Here is a 16,807-nt window from a genome sequence, read left to right as displayed (position 1 = left end):
GTATTGGTGTCCGGCTTCGCCCGGGCTATCTCTACTTACCATTAATTTTTTTTTTCATTAAATAAAATTACTTAAAGGTTGCATAACCCATAAATTTATCATTAATATATTTTTTTATGACATATCTTAAAATTAGGATGAAATAAATTTTGAGACAAATTCATTACTCCCGCTATTAATATTTTACTCTTATTAATGAAACAATAGTAATAGCATTTCACTACTTGCCCGTAATCATTGTTACTTTCACTACTCCCGCCGTAATTATTGTTACTGTCACTACTGCCGCATTAATATTGATAATAAATTAATATTGATAATTTTATTACTCCTGTTGTTGTTTCTACCACTTTCACTGTTAAATTCAACAACGGGCCTGGGCCGCACCCAAACGGAGGAGAAAGAGTCCACAACGTAGGCCCAAGAGGGTTCCACTCTAAAACCAATTGGCAATAGAAGGAGTAGCCCCTTGCCTTATAAAGTGATAATTCTTCTCCTCTTTTATCAATGTGGGACAACCCTCACATGTGGGAACTTCGGGTTTCTTCACATTCACTAATCTCGCTGATAATATTGTTACTTTTACTATTCAAATGAGTGATTACTATCATATAACTAAATCCTATATTACTACAATTCTTTTTTTTACTTAGGAAATTACTTTTACTACTTAAGCATGCAATTTTAAGAGGATTCTATATTTATATAAATATATTACATATATGCATTAAATCAAATCGAAACAATTATGCAATATTATATATTATGGAATCTACCTTGAATTATTTATAACCTACTTATATTATATTTTTGTATGTTAAATAATTAACATCTCTATACATCTAAATATCTAATAAATTATAAAGTTTATAAAATTGCATAGATTTTAAATTTAATATATAATTTTGTGATGATAATAATTAATAGCATATACATGTTTATACTAATTAATTATTTTATTTTAAGAAAATTGATCATCTTCTAGTTTTCTATAAATATTTAGGAAAATTACCAAGCATCTTCTTTATTTTAGTCTTCTTAAAATTGACTATCTTAATTAATTATTTTATTTTAAGGAAATTGACCATCTTAATTAATTATTTTATTTTAAGGAAATTGACCATGTTTTAGTCTCTTACAAATGTTTAGGAAAATTATCAACCTTCTATATAATTTAATTTTAACCCAAACTATATAATATTTGCATTGAGATCCCTTAATCGTCCATCACACGGTGCTAGTGATTTAAAACTATATAGTATAATTAATTTGTATAACTTTATTTAATTACATGGAAGTCCCTTGGTTTCTAGATTTAATATATAGTATTGATATACTAGTTTAAAAGCCCGTACTTCGTACGGGTTAATGACCTTAATTATTTTAAAACTAAGTTTTAGAACTTTATCGAATAGGTGTTTTCGAAGTTCAAATTCGGGTGTCACATAATTCTATAAAAATTGAAATATCCTAATCCCTTATGGTATCTTGATACGTACTTGATTCTAAGCATTAAATAGCCTCTAAAGCTTTGTTATCTAGAATTCTAGCAAAAATTATTAAGTACTAATTATCATAAGTGTAAGCCAATCAGGGCATTTTTGATAGCCCTTATGATCAATATAAAGATAAGTGTTTCGAAGTTCAAATCCGGGTGTCACATAATTCTAAAAAAAAATGAAATAACCTAATCCCTTATGGTCTCTGGTACGTACTTGATTCTAAGCATTACTAAAGCTTTGTTATCTCGAATTCTAGCAAAATTTATTAAGCACTAATCATCATAAGTGTAAGCCAATGGGGGCGCTTTGATAACCCTTATAATTAATACAAAGGCAGATGTGAAATAAATAAATAGTTTAAATTTGCTATATTTTGGTAGGGAGAATAAAGCAAATGTAAACTATTGACTGGGACAGAGGGAGTATATATTTTGTTTGAACCATATACTTACCCTTCAAATATGGACAATTTACTTACACATGTCATTATTATAAGTTAGTCATTTCAATTTTTTTTTTCAATTAATAAGACCGTCTTACATAATAATAATAATTAATCTTTTAATTACTGATACATAGAGTTCATTTTTATGTTCTTTCTTTCACAATGCTGTGACACCCTCAATCTCTCATACTCCAAGTGCCTTACCAGGACCACTTAGGTATAGAAATGTCACCATCTCGGTTTCCCGAGGCAATGATAATCAAATGACAATAACGAAACATAATTTAAATAGTAATAAAGTTTAACGTGATTACAATTCCAAATCCAAACTGATAAAAATACGGTACATGTTCTCAAAAACCAAATGTATCAAACTACTAAAATACGACAGCGGAAGACTCTAATCAGCTCGTGAAGACACATCCCAGCTAGCCCAAATGTCTCTAATCAAACATGTTCAACAACTGCTCACCATCCCCGAATGGATCACCACAGTTTTACAAAACAAAGACAGGGTCAGTACTAATTACACAATACAAATCACGATACAACAAGGATCAAACAGCTCAATCGTCACATCAAACCCAGTCTCCATAAACAATCTCCACATAACTGACTACACACGAAAGTGTGTAGCCCTACCAGAGTACCCATCGCAACAAGTACTCCGCACCGCCAGTGGGGGACCGCAGCCGTACCCACCAAATCCTCGCTCATCTCCATCGAGCGATAAACCCAAGTCCATTAATGTGCACATCCCTTCTGTGGCGGGTTCCACAGAAGGCGAATCATGGGCGTGAAGCCACTCACGCAAGTGACTCCACTAAGCCAGGGACACGCCCCGAAGAACACAGACAGATAAACAATAACCATAACACCAAAATCAACAACCGTCTGAATCAATCAACAAGATATAATCACAACCGTCTGAACCAATCAACAATCACTAACTACAGCACAATCACCAAACATATCATGTAACTAATACTGAGTAGGGAAAACCCTACCTGGAATGCACACAGCAGACGATATAGCAGCTGTCTCAAAACCTTTCTTCTACGAATCCTCCTCCTAATCACATAATCATACAATCACTACTAACACAACAAATCATAAGAACCCCCAATTCCCAAAATTAGGGTTTAAACAAAGTCAACCAAATGCTATAAAAATGGTACGTGAATCTTACCCTTGACGCAAGGAACACTATGATGCAAAGAACAACGAAATCCGACCTCTCTAGTTCCGAGATTTGTCAATAAAGCGGAATAGCAAAGCAACGTACTTGAGAACTCTCTTAAACAGTGAATTAGGTTTTAGCAAAAGTGTTTTAGGAAGATGACGAACTTATAATATATTAATCCGCTTTATTAACAAAACCCGTCAATTAACACCCGTAACCCGACTTACTCGATCGATTAAGTCTCGTACTCGATCGAGTGCCACTTACTCGATCGAGTGCCAAGGCTACTCGATCGAGTACCCTACAGGCAGAACACTGTTTCGTAAATCAAAACACCCTTACTCGACAGAGTAAGACCCACTCGATAGAGTACCCAGAGACTCATAAAACCGTAGTATTACAGTCTTCTCTCCTTAAAAAAGAACTTCGTCCTCGAAGTTCAAACCACAACAAAATAAAAACATGCTAACATACTCCCGACGTAACAACCAAAACAAAACTCAACATAAAAACTCCGACACATACTACCAACCAAACTCAACCCGACTCAAACCCCTACTAACTATACCAAAGACAACATAAAAAGAAGCAAAAACTCTTTGCGATCATCTCCTACCCCCTAAAAGAAACAAGGTTACGTCTCCGTAGCCATACATACCTGATCAAAAAGGAACGGATAGCGCTCTCTCATGGCCTCGTCTACCTCCCATGTAGCTTCTGTGGACAATGGCAGCGGTCTTTTGAAAGCCACGCTCGGCGGCGTAAGAATGCTTTCGACCGGATCGTTTTAGATCGGTCGGTTTTGTCTCGGTAAGGGTCTCGAAACGATTAGAGATGTTCGGAGTCGCCACCAAGCATTTGTGGGATGCTTGGAACCCGTTCGAATCCACTTTATACCTCGGTCAAACGAAGCACAAAGCAGTGTTTGACATAGGTACTAAAGATAAGGAATCGTCCCTCTTTAGCATCCTATCTCTAGAATGACTCTCGTACGCCCTGGATAAGGTCGTCCACTATCCAAAGTTTTTGAGTAAGAGGTGAAGGTACGTATTGGGAAGCCCTTTAATCAGACACCCAATCCCGCCCGCGGTAGCGGCCTCTACTGATCGATCTTGGTTGGTTGAATGCAAAAGTTGATAAAACGGTTTAAATGCATGAATGCGCATCCAATAATTTAAACCTGACATGTGAGAGCTTTCTAAGTCGGTTGGTTTAATCCAAGTATCAAGCATAAGATGTCGAGTTGGATTTATGGTTGATTTGCATGCAAGACGGAAATTAAACATCCATTTACCGAATTAGGTTTATGGTGCATAACGTGATCCATTTGTCTTAGTAAAGCATTTTGCAAATATGATTAGTTGTCTGATCCGTCCTATATACGGGTTAACCGGAGTCGGGATCGTCCTAGACTGATGCTGAAAGGGGAACAGACCCCGCACCGGGCAGCCATATGAGGCGCGAGCCTGTTGGCGATGTAAGGGGGTCTCCCCTGGTTTGAAAATAGGAAAATAAACGGCCTGTTTAGGCGCGGGTCAGTCAACGGTTTAAGACGCATTCTGACTATTGAAAAACGTATTGAAAATGGGTATTTGAACCCATTTTGATTTGAAAGGACCGTTTAGGTCGTATTTATGTTGATTTGAGGAACGAGACTTGAATAATCATCATTATTTTGATGATATTCGGTGTCGGGTTCGACTTGGCAAGCTTGACATGAATAGTTTTGAAAATAATTATGAACTAATTGTTTTAAGTTCATTTGAATATAATTAGTCAATACTCATCATCGTACTCGGGTTAAAATCCGACATGGTATGTAGAACCAAGGATGACTTTGTATTGGTGACTAATACATTTATTTTGGAAATGTAAAGAAATGATGAAAGGCTTTAAAATACCTTCCAAAATGTAAAGAAATGAAATAAAAGGCTTTAAAATATCTTTTAAATGTAATTAACCAAATATTATCACCGAAACACGGATTAAACCGTCATGGTATTAAGAACCAAGGGTGAAAAAAGTTTTATGGCTAAAAACTTGTAAAAATGAATGAAAGGGTTTGAAAATATTTGAAATGGTAAAAACCGATTACAAATTAAATATGAAAATAGATTAAAGAGGAAAGACGAGAACAAACACGGTTGAGTCTGACCTGGACACCTCATTGAGGCGCGAGCCTCTGTGCATAACAAGGGGCTTCTGTCTCAGGCCAAAACTCAGTTTTGGCTCGTCTAACCCATATTTGGATCGTGTTATGCATGATTTAGCATGTTATGGTCATGAAACAAGTAAAGACATGATAAAAGAAGGATTTTTTTACACTCTCATACTTACATGCTTGGTTATGGCGAGAAATCGACGTAAGTGTAAAAACTCGTTTGGTCAGAAAAGACTCGGTTCAAAACCGTTTTAGTAAGTAAAAAGAGTGTTTCATTAAGATTAGTGATGGTGTAGTGATCTAAATGGTCGGTCAAGTGATTTAATGCACGATGACGGTACCAAACAATGTGTAAGGCTTGTATTTACGATCGGTAGGTCGTAAATACGCGTCGGATTGTGACTTAGGAAGTCGAGTATAGAATTTTAAGGGAGAAAAGAGGGGGCGGACACTCGCGTAAGTTCTCAAATGGGGGCATTTGAGAGGTATTTATAGGAAAATGAGTGGTTGTGTGAGTTTTGAGCGACGTGGCCACTTGGGCTGCTCAAAGAGGCGCGAGCCACGTCGCGGGTCTTCGAGTTGTCCTGTCACTTTCACACAAATGCAATCATGATTTGTTCTATCCTAGGATTTGTAGTCACATGTTTGGTACTGGACCATTCATGAATCCGGGAAATCTTAGTATAGAAGGTTTTGAATGGTTTGTTTTTTGTGGTTGACTCGGTTTGACTCGTTGTTGGAGTCGGGATTTGAATTTTGAGTCGGTTTTTGGTACGGTGTCGGTTTTGACTCTAGTTAATGTCATTGCGACCCCGTCGTCGTGTATTAAACACTCCAGGTACTTTTGAAAAGTTTTGAAATGTTTTATTTTCGAAATCGTTTTAACTTTTCCGACGTAAAGTTGTACACGAACTGTCGATCAAACGCCGCGATTTCAAAGCACGTTATAGTCCGATAATCATCGGGTGTTTGTTGGAGTCTCAGCAGATATTGGGTATTCTACAGAGCCCCCACTTTGAATGAGGCTTGGACAGGGCGAAAGTCAAAGTAGAGCCCCCAGGTCAATCGATGATTACAACCCGGAGACCCAAGCGACGTCAAGGCGGCTCGAAAGGATTCGGGCCAAGGACCTGCCGTCGGGAAGGGCGACGCCTAGGCGACTCGAGGGTACGAGTCAAGGACCTGTCGTCGGGAACAGTTTAGAGTCTGTCGACTGTCCGTGCGGTCCGTGTAAAGTCCGTTAGACTACGTACAAAGGCTCGCCAGCCATAAGAAGGAGTCATACCTGAGACATCTTCAGATATGTCCTTGCGTGTTTGCGGACAAAGGCTCGCCAGCTGTGGTGCGTACATGAGGAGGGCTCGCCAGCCGCGATGCGTAGTAAGGCTCGCCAACCATGGGGCGTCTATGAGGAGGGCTCGTCAGCCGCGATGCGTAGTAAGGCTCGCCAGCCACGATGCGTAGTAAGGCTCGCCAGCCATGGTACGTATCTGAGGAGGGCTCGCCAGCCGCGATGCGTAATAAGGCTCGCTAGCCAATGGGGCGTATATGAGGAGGGCTCGCCAGCCGCGGTGCGTAGTAAGGCTCGCCAGCCATGGGGCGTATATGAGGAGGGCTCGCCAGCCGCGATGCGTAGTAAGGCTCGCCAGCCATGGTGCGTACCTGAGGAGGGCTTGCCAGCCGCGATGCGTAGTAAGGCTCGACAACCAATGGGGCGGTCGGTTAATTGACCATGAGAATAGCTGCGTCGGACGGGCTCGTTTTGAAAGTAGTGGACTTATGATGCCGCCATGGAAATAGTGAATTTTGAATTTCACTATTATTGTTTTTGAAATAAGCGGGTTCCGCGGGGGAGCCCCCTGTAGACATTTGAAGGAATAGTGAATTTTGAATCTTCACTACTCGTTTTTTGAACTCGAAGTGGTGGTTTTAATCGCCGTTTGTCTGAATTTTGAAGGATACGAATTTTTAAATTTTCGCTATTACGTTTGAGGTGACGGTTTATGTTGCCGCCGTTGACATGTGAAGGAAATAGTGAATTTTGAATCTTCACTATTACTTCTTGAAGTGACGGTTTATGTTGCCGCCGTTGACAGGTATGGTAAAAATAGTGGAATTTGATTTCCAACTACTATTTTGAAAATGACGGTTTCAATTGTCGTCGTTTGAAATTTGAAGAAATAGTAAATTTGAATTTTCACTATTATTTTTGAAAATGACGGTTTTAATTGTCGTCGTTTGAAATTTGAAGAAATAGCGAATTTGAAATCTTCACTATTATTTTTGAAAATGACGGTTTTAATTGCCGTCATTGAAAATTTGCAGAAATAGTGAATTTGAATTTTCACTATTATTTTGTATTTGAAAAATGGCGGTTTTGATCCCGTTTGTATGTAATTTTGAAGGAAAATAGTGAATTTTGATTTCACTATTTGTTTTTGTATTTGGAAAATGACGGTCCTTAATATCGTCATTGAAAATTTGAAGTTTGTTATGGGAAATTGGGCCAAAGCCCAAAATTTCTCTGAAAGAGCAGGGAGCACCCTATTGAGGCGCGAGCAACCCGACGAGGTAAGGGAGCTTCCCTATTTTTCTGTAAAAGACGCGAGAATGGTTCGCATACTATTCTCGTATCATCTTCTTCAACCTCTCGACATATCAAACAAAAACCGCCATTGTTGGATTTTTGCTTGCTTCCGTTTGTGCCATTATCAACAATGTCATCTCAAGGTATGTATTTCCTCTTGAATCCACTTGAATTTGTTGGTCGTTTTGATAGATTGAATTATGGCGAAATGTTTACCCTTGAAAACCGATTTGAGCATTTTTGATTGAGCCCATTTTGAGTGAAATTGATGATTGCATTAGGTTAGAAACCTGTTTAGGAGTATAGGGGTGCCTTTAGTTTGCGTTTTGGTCCCCGTTCCCGCTCCCTATGCTCGAAAAACGTGATTGAGGCGAAGAAACCTTCTCATTTCACAATGCCAAGTTTATTTGCTTGGGTAGTGGGTCCCACTAGGTTGCATTGTAGTCGGGAAAGACCGTATTTGCCATTGTGGACCTTTGTTGGGTATTGTGAGCGAAATTGGAATTTTTGCCTTTTGTGACGGTCTTATGTCTGACAAAATAAGCGCCTGTTTGGGCTTGAATTGAGTCAGTTTGCCTTAAAATTGACCTCATTGGTAGTTTAGGTTGCTTTGAGGCGTGATAAAATCACGTTGCCTTTTTGTGATCGTATTTTGAAATTTTGACCGGTTTGTGCTCAAATTGGCGTAGAAATTGCCTTTTTGAGTCGTAGAAAAATACCCCATTGTATCGGGAATGTATTTTTGTTTGTTGGCGGACCTTGTGTGGGTCATGGGGTGCTGTTTTTGTTTGTGGTTGTTTTGACTCGTCTTTTGCTTGAAAAGAAGGGCGAGTCGCTTTTTTGTGCGTTTTTTTTTGTGAATTGTTTTTGTTTGGTTGGATTTGGGCGGGATTGCCCTTGTTCTGCTTTGCAGGTTTTTTTTTGGGTTTGTCCATTTTACGTCGTCGTAATGCCGAAATTTCGGCTGACGTTCTTTGTTTTCCTTTGGTTGCAGGGGATCACTTGGGATCTACGAGGTCTATTGTGGAGGCCTTAGAGGAGGAGGATGATCCCGGAGGAGGAGAGACGACTGTTTTTTGTTACAGGCTTGGTTGTGCTTTTCCCAGGCGGCCTTTGCCCGGCCAATGATCGGGTATCGATCGTTGGTCGTTGTCTGCAGAGGTTCGGATATCCGATGAGTGGGGTTCAATACGGGCGTGTTATCCCATGTTGCCACTTTTGATCGTTGTCGATTTCTGGTGATTGGGGGTCAACATCGGGGTAGTGTCTGTTGTCCTGATCCTTTTTCAACCTTGAATTCTGACGATTGGAGGTCAACGCCGGGTTAACGTGCTGAGTTATGATCCTCGGTTGTCGTGTCGTCCGAAGTCTGCCAGGCATCATTTTTCCTTTTGTTGTGGAGTAGGAATGCGGTGTTACCGTCATGGTAACCACCTCTGCTTCCGCTGTTACTCCTTTGTTTCCTTTGTTGCTCCCTTTCTTTTCCGACTGGAAGGATAGGGAGTGCTTAGTTTGGTAGGTGGCAGATAGCCCCAGTTTGTTGTCTTAGGCCAGTGTCTGTATGATAGATGTATGTACCGGATCCTGTTTGTGTGGTCAGTCACTAATATCAAACGTGTGTCGATGTATTTTGCGTGAGGCGGTGTGTATACATGTGTTTTTGGAGTGTGGTTTATTTGTGATTTTTGGCTTTTTTGTGTTGTGTTTCGGAGGAGCGTTGTAGGCTGTCAATTCCCCTTTTGCTTCGCACTAGTTCCTGCATCGTTAGTGTAGAAAACAGGCAACAAGTAGCACGTATGCGTAAACGTAAAGACGTAGCAAGCATTTGATCGAAAATAAAATTTAACCGCGATGACACGAAGTTAAAAATTGAAATTTGAAATTTGAAATGATTTTTTTGAAAATTTCCACGACGAGTCGCCACGTTCGGATTTCAAAAGGAATTGTTTTGAAAATTGAGCAATTAATTCGTGTCTTGAATTAAATTGCGTTGAAATTGTTAAAATTGATTTGTGACTCGAAAAATTCAAACTCAAACCGTCAGGGATGAATTTTAGAAAAGATTTTTGCGAGTGTATTTGATTTGATTTTTGTGAGATCAAGACTCGAATTTGTGAGTGCTTGAATTTTGAGGAAAACTGACGTCGTGTTATCAATTCTCGATTTTTATTTTTGCTGGGAAATTGCGAAAAAGCGAAAAATTTTCGGAATTTTGATCGACATGGAAACTATCCGTCGCGGATCGGAGCGAGATCGACATGGAAACGATCCGTCGCGGATCGGGGCGACTAGCCCTTCCCCCTTTTAAAAAAAGAAAGAAAAATCCGCATGTTTAAAGCTGCGTCATGGAAACCGTGTCGGATTTCGTAAAACGCGAAATCAAGGAAATGTGAGTGTGAGGAAACACAAAATGTCCTGGACCGTCCCGAAGAGGCGCGAGCATTCTGGCGGGAGGTTTGAGGTGTCAGGAGAAAACACAACTTGAAAGTGACAATTCAAAGCGAGAATCCTGGGGATAGGCCTAAAGAGGCGCGAGCTATTGGGCGATAGAAGCCAGCTCTCCCTTTTTTCTGAAAAAGGCGCTGATTGTTTTGTATAAATAGGGATGTTTGTGCTTCATTGTTTCATCATCCGAAACACGAAAAACATCTCTACAAAACCTCTTCTTCTTCTTCCACCAAAATATTTCATGGATGCCTTTGAGAATGCGTTGCGACAATGGTGCCGGGATTTGTCGCCTCCCGAAAAGTATCAACTCATTTGCATAGGAGTTGGTAAATTGTTGGTGCTCCGTCAAGTCAAGGTGCAATCCTTGTTTCTCGAAGCATGCTCCCGGTTTTGGGATTCGAAACACCATGTTTTCGTTTTCCCGAAAGGTGAAATTTGTCCTCCTGCCGAAGAAGTTGGAGCCATTGGTGGGTGGCCGGGTTGTGTTCCGGTGCTTCCTCCGACTCGGTTGTGCTACAAGGAGAAATTCCGTTCAATGTTAGGCTTGTCGACAAGTCAAGTCAACTTCCTTCTTGCTCCACATGGTGTGGATATGTTGGCTCTTATCAACATCTTTTCAAACCGATTAGATGCCAATGTTTCGGAGGTGGCTAGGAGAAGGGCTCTTGCCTTTTGCCTTGTCCATGTATACCTCTTTGTTGATGCTTTGAAGAAGGAGGGGCCAAAATGCTATGGTAGCATGACCGTCGTGCATGTGGTTGAACAAATGGAGCATGGTAGAGATCCATCATGGTTGGTGCTTGGCGAGATCATCCAAGCTTTGGACAAGGAAGGCTCTTGTGGAGAAGCTCCCTCGTTTGGATCCCCAAGGATCCTCCAAGTGTGGCTATTGGAGAGGCTAAGGTATGTAGAGCCTCCGGTTGATTCTTCTTCTTATTCCTTCCGTCACCTTACTATGAGGAAGAAGTTGTACCCGGATAGTTTTGCTTCCACCGAGGCTTATTGGGCCGCAAGATTGGCGGAGGAGGGTGGTCCTCACATCCGTTGGGTGGTGCCATGGTGGCACTTGAGGTCCTCCACGGAGTTGCCCGATTCGGGTGCTAGTCCTCGTTCTTTGATGGTGGTGGGTTTGAAGGTTGCTTCCTTCATTTATCCCGAAAGGCTCATGAGGCAAATGGGGCGTCAACAAAAGGTGCCCGCTCAAGATACCCTTATCCAAGAGAATGTTTTCCGGAACTCCGAGCTTGTGGAGGTCTTTGAAAGATGGTGGGCCACTCGGCCGCTTTGGGAGGTACCAAACCCCGTTGCCACGACATGGGTGACTCCCGCTTATGTCAAGTGGTCACGAGCTTTGTCCTTGGAGGAGAGGTCTAAATTCCGTAAGGACGAGGTTGTTGACTTGAAGTATCGAGAGGTTGGCAAGGCCAACCGTGCCTTCTTTGAGGATTATGTTGATGGAGTTAGCCCGGATGTGATGAGGCCACCAAAGAGGAGAAGCTCGGGTCCTAAAAATGTAGTGGGCCATGCATGGGCTCGTTTTGGGCCGAACATGGGGTCTTGCACTAGACCGGAGGCCATTGCCGTTGTAGATCCGTTGAGGATCCGTTCCGAAGAGGAAGTCCATGCTAGACGGGCCAACAAGAAGAATAAGGGGAAGAAGTACCCCGAGGGAAAAGGCAAGGGTAGAATGGTAGAGTGAAGACCTCCATTACCCACTTTATTATTATGTTGTATTATTGTTGTGAGATTTTATTATGTTGTACTAGCTATGTTTTGTGTGTTTTGTGCTAGTTTTATTATGTGAGGCGTTTTAGTCGACACCTTAGCTTTGACAAGTTGTAGATTCGTCGAGCTTTATTTGTTGTTGAAATTGTAATCCCTCCCATTATTAATTAAATAAGAGGATTGCTCGTGTCGGAAATTGTGAACGCTTGTTTCTTCCATCCATTTTGTAAAGGCAATTCGATTTGAATCGTCCTAAACGTTTGCACTTGGGAAAGTGGGATTTTTGTAGGAAGGGAGAAAGGTTTATTTTTTCTATTTTTTGTGGGGAAAGGGAATGTTGTTCCCTTTCTTTTTTCTTGATGGGGATGTTTTTTCTTATTATTGGAATGGTTGTATCCTTCTTGTGTAAGAAAGGACTGCCTACGTATCCACCTGAAGAGGTGAAATCAAACCATGATCGTAGTTCGAAATGTTTTGTGAATTTGATTGGGTTTTGTGGTTGTATCCCTCATGTATAAGAGGGACTGCCTACGTATCCACCTGAAGAGGTGAAATCAAACCATGCTTGTAGTTCAGGGGGTTTTTGTGAATTTGTTTTAGTGCAAATAGACGTTGCCTTTGACAGATCAAAGGACATTCGAAAGGAGCAAGGTGCCGCAACTTAGACTCGATAAAACATACAATTTCAAATCAGAACGCGTTGAGGAACTTGACTTGAAAAGGGTTAAGGTGGACGCTAGTTGTAAAACTAGGGTAAGGTCGTTGGTTGCTACGGTTCAAGGGTAGTATTTCTTGAGTTGGTCTAGGTTGGCCGGGTTTGTAAAATCTTCCTCATCTAGGTCACTCAGTCTCACTGCGCCCCCCGAAAGTATTTTCTTGACCAGGTATGGCCCGGCCCAGTTAGGTTTGAACTTTCCCCTCGGATCGACGGGTAATGGTGCTCGGACCGACTTGAGGACCAAGTTGACTTCTCGGATATTCCTGGGTTTGAGCTTCTTGTTGAATGCCCGTTGTATACGTCGTTGGTATAGCTGGACGTGGTACAAGACGTTGAGCCGCCGCTCGTCTAGAAAAGTGAGTTGTTCGTACCTTCGACGGGTCCATTCCGCCTCAGGGACCTGACTCTCCAGTAGGATGCGTAGAGAAGGGACCTCTAACTCTACCGGTTGAACCGCCTCCATACCGTATGCTAGGTAGAAGGGTGTGGTGCCTTTCGGTGTTCGAATGGAGGTTCGATATCCCAGAGTGCGAATGGGAGTTTGCTCGGCCAATCGCGGTAGTTGTCTTGCATTTTCTTGATAATGGTGACAAGAGTTTTGTTAGCTGCCTCCGCCGCTCCGTTGGTTTGGGGACGGTAGGGGGATGATCGATGTCTTTTAATCTTGTATTTGTCCAGCAAGGTCTGTGTTTCCGCCCGGAAGTGAGAGCCTTGATCGCTGATGATTTCATGAGGTACCCCATACCGGCAGATGATGTTATTTAGGATGAACTTGGCCACTTGTTTGGCGGTCAAGAATGCATATGACTGCGCTTCCACCCATTTGGTGAAGTAGTCGATGGCGACGAGGACGAAGCAATGCCCCTTGGTGCCTACCGGGTTGACTTTCCCGATGATGTCGATGCCCCAGGTTGAGAAAAGCCAGGGTGATGTCATGGTGTATAAGAGGGATGGTGGTATGTGTTGTATGTTGGCGAGGATTTGGCAATTGTGGCAATGTTTGACGTAGTTACGGCAATCGGCTTCCAGGGTGGTCCAATAATAACCTAACCGCATGATTTTTCGGGTAAGCATCATTGCGCTCATGTGAGGACCACATTCTCTGTCATGAACCTCTCCCATGAATTTTTTGGCTTTGTGATGGTCAATGCAAAAGAGGAGAATTCCTTGGGGTGTTCTTTTGTATAATTGATCTTGGTTCATCACGAATTGTGATGCAAGTAATCGGAAGGCTCTTTGTCCTCTTTGATCAGAGTTAGGAGGGAATTCGTTTTTGGTTTTATAGTTAAGGATGGCTTGGTACCAGGGTTCATCATGGCTTTCCTCGTCGTTGTTGATGGCACAAATGTGGGCTGGTTCGCTCCTTCTCTCGACACATAGGGGCATCGATGTCATGTCGTCAGGTATGTTGACGTGTGCGGCAAGTTTTGCCAGGGCATCAGCAAATTGATTTTCCTCTCGCGGCAAGTGGAAGTAGTCAACTTGGTCGAATAACTCGGCCTCTTGATTGATTTTCGCTCGGTAGGGAGCTAAGCTGTCACTTCGTATTTTCCATGATCCGGACACCTGATTGATGATGAGCGAGGAATCCCATGGACCCTCAGTCTCTTGATGCTAAGTGTGATGGCTGCTTGTACGCCGATGAGGCATGCTTCATATTCAGCGACATTGTTGGTGACGGCGAAGTCTAGTTTGACTGAGATCGGAACATGTTCTCCCTCCGGTGATATTAGAAGGATTCCTACCCCGAAGCCTCTCAGATTAGATGCACCATCGAAGTATAGGTCCCATGCGTCGGAGTCAGCACAAAGGATGTCTTCGTCAGGAAGTGACCATGTGTCGGTCGTTGGATCCTCGTTGACGGGATTCTCTGCTAGGAAATCGGCGACTCCTCTTCCCTTGATAACCTTCAGATCAAACTCGGACAGCATGAGTGTCCATCTAGACAGCCTTCCGTTTAGTACGGGTTTTTCGAAGATGTATTTGACCGGGTCCATCTTGGAGTAGATGTGGACCGTGTAGCTGAGCATGTAATACCGCAGCTTCTTTGTTGACCATACTAGGGCAAGGCATGTCTTCTCCAGCTGGGTGTACCTTGTCTTGTACTCAATGAACTTTTTGCTGATGTAGTAAATGGCTCGTTCTTCGCCGTCGACTATTTGTGCTAGCATTGCTCCCATGGCTGTGTCGGTAACAGTCAGGTATAGGAATAAAGGGATCCCCGGTTGAGGTGGCATGAGGACAGGAGGTTTGGATAGGATTTTCTTTATCCCGTCGAAGGCCTTTTGATAGTCGTCGTCCCAATCGGTGTGATCGGAGGCGCGAAGTTTCTTGAAGATTGGTTCACAAATCATGGTGAGCTTGGCAATGAAGCGGCTGATGTATTGAACCTGACCGAGAAATCCCCGAATCTCCTTCTCGTTCTTAGGCCGTGGCATTTGTTGAAGGGCTTTGATTTTTGTTGGATCAATCTCAATGCCTCTTTTGCTGACGACATGTCCCAAGAGTTTTCCGGAGGTGACTCTGAATGCACACTTCTGAGGATTTAGTCTCATGTTATACTTCCGCATACGAGCGAAGAATTTCCGAAGGGCGTTGATGTGGCCGTCCCGTTCTCCTGATTTGACAATCATATCATCGACATATACCTCTACCTCCTTGTACATCATATCATGTAGGAGAGTGGTAGCGGTTCTTTGGTAGGTTGCTCCGGCATTGATGAGACCGAAAGGTATTAGCGTGTAGCAATATGTACCCCACTGTGTAGTGAATGCAGTCTTGTGCATGTCTTCCTCAGCCATTTTGATCTGGTTGTACCCAGCATACCCGTCCATGAATGATAGGAGGGCGTGTTTGGCTGTATTGTCCACCAGAATGTCAACATGTGGCAAAGGGAAGTCGTCCTTTGGACTCGCCTTGTTCAGTTCCCTGTAGTCGACGCAAACCCGAATCCTCCCGTCTTTCTTCGGTACAGGAACAATGTTGGTCAGCCAGTCAGAGTATTCAGACACTTTGATGAAACCAGCCTTGAACTGTTTATCCACCTCTTCCTTGATTTTCAGGGCCCATTCAGGACGCATTCGGCGCAGCTTTTGCTTCACGGATTTAGCTCCGGGTTTGATAGGTATCCGGTGCTCTGCAATTTCCCTGTCAATCCCAGGCATATCTTTGTAGGACCAGGCGAATACGTCCTTGTATTCGTGGAGGAGGTCAATGAACTGTTGTCTTTCCGAGGGGTCAAGGGTTGTCCCTATCCTAAGTTCTTGAGGTGTGTTGTCGGTTCCTACGTTAATAGGTTCGGTCTCCTCAATGATGGGGGTTCTGGTTTCCCGTTTGTCAAGTTCTTTGGCTAAGTGAGGTGGGTAGTCACTCAAGTCAAATTCCTCATAGTCGTTCAAAATTGCATTGCAGTTAAATTGAGACGAGTCATAAGCAAACTTGGCGTTCATTAAGTTGACACGAGCGAAAAGCTCGGAGAGGACAGACATCTCATGGTCATTCAGAGGCGACACAGCAGAGGAGGTGGCCCCTGGAACAGGCTCCATGTTGTCACCTTTCATGGGAGTGGGTTTGACCCTAGTAGACTCGGCCTACGAATCAGCCACGAGTTTGTGATAAAACAGTGGGAAGGGGACCTTGACTGGGACATCAGGAGTGTTAGGAGCTATGACAGACTCTGACTCCGACTCAGACCAGATTCAGATTCTTCTTCACTTCCCTCTTTGAACATAGGGCCTTCTCCAGTTGTGATCTTAAGAATGCGGCCTTGGCGGTCGGTCCACTCGACGGTTTTCCTCCAGTCCCGTGTAGCTTTCTCCGGGTCAGTATTGGAGATCAAGGTGGTTGGGTCAAATTGGTTGTCCTTCAGAGCAATGTTGATGATGTCCTCATAGTCGAGGTGCTTGATGTTATCCTCTCTAAAGAGGAGAGTGACAGCTTGTCCATCGAGGCATGAGGACGGCTTAGACTCAGTTGATGTAGCTTCTGTGTTGTCGATGATAAAGTAGCAATCCTGGAAGACTTCCACGCCCGGGTGTC

The sequence above is a fragment of the Silene latifolia genome, chromosome 8, assembly GCF_048544455.1.
Source record: "Silene latifolia isolate original U9 population chromosome 8, ASM4854445v1, whole genome shotgun sequence".
Lineage (NCBI taxonomy): Eukaryota > Viridiplantae > Streptophyta > Magnoliopsida > Caryophyllales > Caryophyllaceae > Silene > Silene latifolia.
The sequence above is the reverse complement of the archived record's forward strand: the minus strand, read 5'-3'. Positions refer to the sequence as shown.